At 41.0% G+C, this 6,450-nt stretch overlaps 1 non-coding gene across 1 annotated transcript; it reads right to left on the bottom strand.

Moving 5' to 3' along the window:
- Nucleotides 1-354: 354 nt before the first annotated feature.
- On the bottom strand, nucleotides 355-458 carry LOC112719534 (small nucleolar RNA R71). Its single transcript, XR_003161832.1, has one exon. It is a non-coding gene; the product is annotated as a small nucleolar RNA R71 (small nucleolar RNA).
- Nucleotides 459-6,450: the final 5,992 nt, after the last annotated feature.

Raw genomic sequence — 6,450 nt, 5'->3', positions numbered from 1 at the left:
TGAATTCACGAAGCCAACGTCCAAATTTGATGGAAGAAGCATCTCCATTCCTGCCATTGGAGCCAATAACTTTGAGCTGAAACCTCAGCTAGTTGCCTTAATGCAACAAAACGGCAAGTTTTATGGACTTCCATCTGAAGATCCTTATCAGTTTTAACTGAGTTCTTGCAGATCTGTGAGACTGTAAAGATGAATGGAGTCGATCCTGAAGTCTACAGACTCATGCTTTTCCCTTTTGCTATAAGAGACAGAGCTAGAATATGGTTGGATTCACAACCCAAGGATAGCCTGGACTCCTGGGATAAGCTGGTCACTGCCTTCTTAGATAAATTCTTTCCTCCTCAAAAGCTGAGCAAGTTTAGAGTGGATGTTCAGACCTTCAAACAAAAAGATGGTGAATCCCTCTATGAAGCTTGGGAAAGATACAAGCAGCTGACCAAAAGGTGCCCATCTGACATGTTTTTAGAATGGACCATATTAGATATATTCTATTATGGTCTATCTGAATTTTCGAAAATGTCATTGGACCATTCTGCAGGTGGATCTATTCACCTAAAGAAAATGCCTGAAGAGGCTCAAGAACTCATTGACATGGTTGCAAACAACCAATTCATGTACACTTCTGAGAGGAATTCCGTGAATAATGGGATACCTCAGAAGAAAGGAGTTCTTGAAATTGATGCTCTGAATGCCATATTGGCTCAGAACAAAGTGTTGACTCAACAGGTCAACATGATCTCTCAAAATCTGAATGGATGGCAACATGCATCCAACAGTACTAAAGAGGCAGCTTCTGAAGAAGCTTATGATCCTGAGAACCCTGCCATGGCAGAGGTTAATTACATGAGTGAACCTTATGGAAACATCTATAACTCATCATGGAGAAATCATCCAAATTTCTCATGGAAGGATCACCAAAAGCCTCAACAAGGCTTTAACAATGGTGGACGCAACAGGCTAAGCAATAGCAAGCCTTTTCCATTATCTTCTCAGCAACAGACAGAGAATTCTGAACAAAACACTTCTAATTTAGCCAATCTAGTCTCTGATCTGTCAAAAGCCACTTTCAGTTTCATGAGTGAAACAAGATCCTCCATCAGAAATCTGGAGGCACAAGTGGTCCAGCTGAGTAAAAAAGTCATTGAAACTCCTCCCAGTATTCTCCCAAGCAATGCAGAAGAGAATCCGAAAGGAGAGTGCAAGGCCATTGATGTGATCAATATGGCTGAATGCACAAGGGAGGAGGAGGACGAAAATCCTAGTGAAGAAGACATCCTAGGACGTCCCTCAAGCAAGAAGGAATTTCCTATTAAGGATCCAAAGGAATCTGGGGCTCATATAGAGACCATAGAGATTCCATTAAATCTCCTTCTGCCATTCATGAGCTCTGAAGACTATTCTTCCTCTGAAGAGGATGAAGATGTGACTGGAGAGCAAGTTGCTCAATATTTAGGAGCTATCATGAAGCTGAATGCCAAGTTGTTTGGTAATGAGACTTGGGAAAGTGAACCTCCCTTGCTCATTAATGAGCTAGATACCTGGATTCAGCAAACTCTACCTCAAAAGAAACAAGATCCTGGCAAGTTTATAATACCTTGTACCATAGGCACCATGACCATTGAAAAAGCTCTATGTGATCTAGGGTCAGGGATAAATCTTATGCCACTCTCTGTAATGGAGAAGCTGGGGATCATTGAGGTACAACCTGCCTTGTTCTCATTACAATTGGCAGACAAGTCATTGAGAAAAGCTTATGGAATAGTGGAGGACGTGTTAGTAAAGGTTGAAGGTCTTTACATCCCTGCTGATTTCATAATCTTAGACACTAGGAAGGAAGAGGATGAATGCATCATCCTTGGAAGACCTTTCCTACCTACAGCAGAAGCTGTGATAGATGTCAACAGAGGTGAAATAATCCTTCAACTGAATGGGAACTACCTTGTGTTTAAGGCACATGGCCATCCCTCTGTGACAAAAGAGAGTAAGCATGAAGAGCTTCTCTCAGTTCAGAGTCAAGAAGAGCCCCCACAGTCAAACTCTAAGTTTAGTGTTGGGAGGCCATAACCAAACTCTAAGTTTGGTGTTAAGACCCCATATCCAAACTCTAAGTTTGGTGTTGGGACTATACAACATTGACCTAATCACCTTTGTGGCACCATGAGAGCCACTGTCAAGCTATTGACATTAAAGAAGCGCTTGTTGGGAGGCAACCCAATTTTATTTATCTAATTTTTATTTTATTTTATTCTATTGTTATTTTGTGGAGTCACGAAAAAAATATAAAAATTAAAAACAGAATAAAAAAACAGCAGAAGAAAAATCACACCCTGGAGGAAGCACAGACTGGCGTTCAACGCCAGTAAGGAGCATCTGGCTAGCATTCAACGCCAGAACAGAGCATGAAACTGGCGCTGAACGCCAGTAACAAGTATGAAACTGGCGTTCAACGCCAGAAACATGCTTTACATGGGCGTTGAACGCCCAGAACGTGCACCACTCGGTGTTTAAACGCCAGAATGGTGTGCAATGGCATTTTACATGCCTATTTGGTGCATGGATGGAATTCCTTGATACCTCTGGATCTGTGGACCCCACAGGATCACCTCAGGATCTGTGGACCCCACAGGATCCCACCTAACATATTCCCACCTTACCTCCTAACCTTATTTTACTCTTCCCCATGTCACACTTCCCAAAAACCCTTCACCAATCACCTCAATCTCTCTCCCCAATCACCTATTTACCACTCACATCCATCCACTCTTCCCCATAAACCCCACCTACCTTCAAAATTGAAAAACATTTCCCCCACAATCCCACCCTAAAAGGCCGAACCTACTCTCTTCCCTCTCCCTATATAAACCCCTCCATTCCGCTCCATTTTCACACAATACTATCCCCTCTACTATACCTTGGCCGAATCCATCTCCCATCACTCTCCTCCATTTTTTTCTTTTTCTTCTTCTCTTCTTTCTTCTCTTGCTCGAGGGCGAGCAATATTTTAAGTTTGGTGTGGTAAAAGCATAAGCTTTTTGTTTTTCCATTACCATCAATGGCACCTAAGGCCGGAGAATCCTCTAGAAAAGGAAAAGGGAAGACAAAAGCTTCCACCTCCGAGTCTGGGAGATGGAAAGATTCATCTCCAAAAGCCATCAAGACCACTTCTATGATGTTGTGGCAAAGAAAAAGGTGATCCCTGAGGTCCCTTTCAAGCTCAAGAAAAATGAGTATCCGGAGATCCGACATGAGATCCGAAGAAGAGGTTGGGAAGTCCTAACCAACCCCATGCAACAAGTCAGAATCTTAATGGTTCAAGAGTTCTATGCCAATGCATGGATCACTAGGAACCATGATCAAAGTATGAACCCGAGTCCAAAGAATTATCTCACAATGGTTCGGGGGAAATACTTAGATTTTAGTCCGAAAAATGTGAGGTTGGCGTTTCACTTGCCCATGATGCAAGGAGATGAACGCCCCTACACTAGAAGGGTCAACTTTAATCAAAGGTTGGACCAAGTCCTAATGGACATATGTGTGGAAGGAGCTCAATGGAAGAGAGACTCCAAAGGCAAGCCAGTTCAACTAAGAAGACTGGACCTCAAGCCTGTGGCTAGAGGATAGTTGGAGTTCATTCAACGCTCCATCATTCCCACTAGCAACCGATCTGAAGTTACTGTGGATCGGGCCATCATGGTTCATAGCATCATGATTGGAGAGGAAGTAGAAGTTCATGAGGTCATCTCCAACGAAATCTACAAAATAGCCGACAAGCCCTCCACCATGGCAAGACTAGCTTTTCCTCACCTTATTTGCCATCTATATTACTCAGCTGGAGTTATCATAGAATGAGACATCCTCATTGAAGAGGATAAGCCCATCACCAAGAAGAGGGAGGAGCAAGCAAGAGAGACCCTTCACGGTTCTCAAGAGATGCATGAGGAAGCTCATCATCAAGAAATCCCTGAGATGCCTCAAAGGATGCAGTTTCCTCCCAACAACTATTGGGAACAACTCAACACTTTCTTAGAAGGTTTGAGCCACAATGTGGAACAATTAAGGGTGGAACATCATGAGCACTCCATCATTCTCCATGAAATAAGAGAAGATCAAAGAGCAATGAGGGAGGAGCAACAAAGGCAAGGAAGGGACATAGAAGATCTTAAGGACATTGTTGGTCCTTCAAGAAGAAGACGCCACTAAGGAAGATTCATTCCTTGTTCTTATTTCTTTCTACTTTTCGGTTTTTATGTTGTGTTTATCTATGTTTTGTGTCTCTACTTCATGATCATTAGTAGTTAGTAACTATGTCTTAAAGCTATGAATAAATTCCATTAATCCTTCACCTCTCTTAAATGAAAAATGTTTTAATTCAAAAGAACAAGAAGTACATGAATTTCGAATTTATCCTTGAATTTAGTTTAATTATATTGATGTGGTGACAATACTTTTTGTTTTCTGGATGAATGCTTAAACAGTGCAAATTTTTGATCTTGTTGTTTATGAATGTTAAAATTGTTGGCTCTTGAAAGAATGATGAACAAAGAGAAATGTTATTGATGATCTAAAAAATCATAAAATTGATTCTTGAAGCAAGAAAAAGCAGTGAAAGAGCAAGGGCTTGCGAAAAAAAATGGCGAAAAAAATAGAAAGAAAAAGAAAAAGCAAGCAGAAAAAGCCAATAGCCCTTAAAACCAAAAGGCAAGGGTAAAAAGGATCCAAGACTTTGAGCATCAATGGATAGGAGGGCCCAAGGAAATCAAATCCAGGCCTAAGCGGCTAAATCAAGCTGTCCATAACCATGTGCTTGTGTCATGAAGGCCCAAGTGAAAAGCTTGAAACTGAGTGGTTAAAGTCGTGATCCAAAGCAAAAAGAGTGTGCTTAAGAGCTCTGGACACCTCTAACTAGGGACTCTAGCAAAGCTGAGTCACAATCTGAAAAGGTTCACCCCGTCATGTGTCTGTGGCATTTATGTATCCGGTGGTAATACTGGAAAACAAAATGCTTAGGGCCACGGCCAAGACTCATAAGTAGCTGTGTTCAAGAATCAACATACTTAGCTAGGAAAGTCAATAACACTATCCGAAATTCTATGTTCCTAGAGAAGCCAATCATTCTAAACTTCAAACAAAAAAAATGAGATGCCAAAACTGTTTAGAAGCAAAAAGCTACAAGTCCTGCTCATCTAATTAGAATTAATATTCATTGATATTTTGGAATTTCTAGTATATTCTCTTCTTTTTATCCTATTTGATTTTCAGTTGCTTGAGGACAAGCAACAATTTAAGTTTGGTGTTGTGATGAGCGGATAATTTATACGCTTTTTGGCATTATTTTTAGGTAGTTTTTAATAAGTTCAAGCAACTTTTAGGGATGTTTTCATTAGTTTTTATGTTAAATTCACATTTCTAGACTTTACTATGAGTTTGTGTGTTTTTCTGTGATTTCAGGTAATTTCTGGCTAAAATTGAGGGACTTGAGCAAAACTCTGAAAAAGGCTGACAAAAGGACTGCTAATGCTGTTGGAATCTGACCTCTCTGCACTCGAAATGGATTTTCTGGAGCTACAGAACTCCAAATGGCGCGATCTCAACGGCGTTGTAAAGTAGACATTCAGAGCTTTCCAGCAACATATAATAATCCATACTTTATTCGGAAATTGATGACGTAAAATGGCGTTGAACGCCAAGTACATGTTGCTGTCTGGAGTTAAACGCCAGAAACACGTCATGATCCGGAGTTGAACGCCCAAAACACGTTATAACTTGGCGTTCAACTCCAAGAAAAGCCTCAGCTCATGGATAGATCAAGCTCAGCCCAAACATACACCAAGTGGGCCCCGGAAGTGGATTTATGCATCAATTACTTACTCATGTAAACCCTAGTAGCTAGTTTAGTATAAATAAGACTTTTTACTAGTGTATTAGTAGTCTTTTGACCACATTTCATCTTTGGTCTCAGTTTTGTTTTATTCTTCATCTTAAGAGGCTAGTGATCACGTTTTAGGGGGCTGGCCATTCGGCCATGCCTGAACCTTTCACTTATGTATTTTCAACGGTGGAGTTTCTGCACACCATAGATTAAGGGTGTGAAGCTCTGCTGTACCTCAAGTTTCAATACAATTACTATTACTTTCTATTCAATTCTCTTTTATTCTTATTCCAAGATATACGTTGCACAACACTTTGATGAATGTGATGATCCGTGACACTCATCATCATTCTCACCTATGAACGCGCGTGATTGACAACCACTTCCGTTCTACTCTAGGCCGAGCGCATATCTCTTAGATTCCCCAACAGAATCTTCGTGGTATAAGCTAAATAGATGGCGGCATTCATGGGGATCCAGAAAGCCTAACCTTGTCTGTGGTATTCCGAGTAGGATCCCGGGAATCCGGAAAGTCTAACCTTGTCTGTGGTATTCCGAGTAGGATTCCGGTATTGAATGAC

Source organism: Arachis hypogaea, chromosome 10 (assembly GCF_003086295.3).
Source record: "Arachis hypogaea cultivar Tifrunner chromosome 10, arahy.Tifrunner.gnm2.J5K5, whole genome shotgun sequence".
NCBI classification, from domain to species: domain Eukaryota; kingdom Viridiplantae; phylum Streptophyta; class Magnoliopsida; order Fabales; family Fabaceae; genus Arachis; species Arachis hypogaea.
Note: the sequence above shows the minus strand (reverse complement) of the source record. Positions and strands in the feature narration are given on the sequence as shown.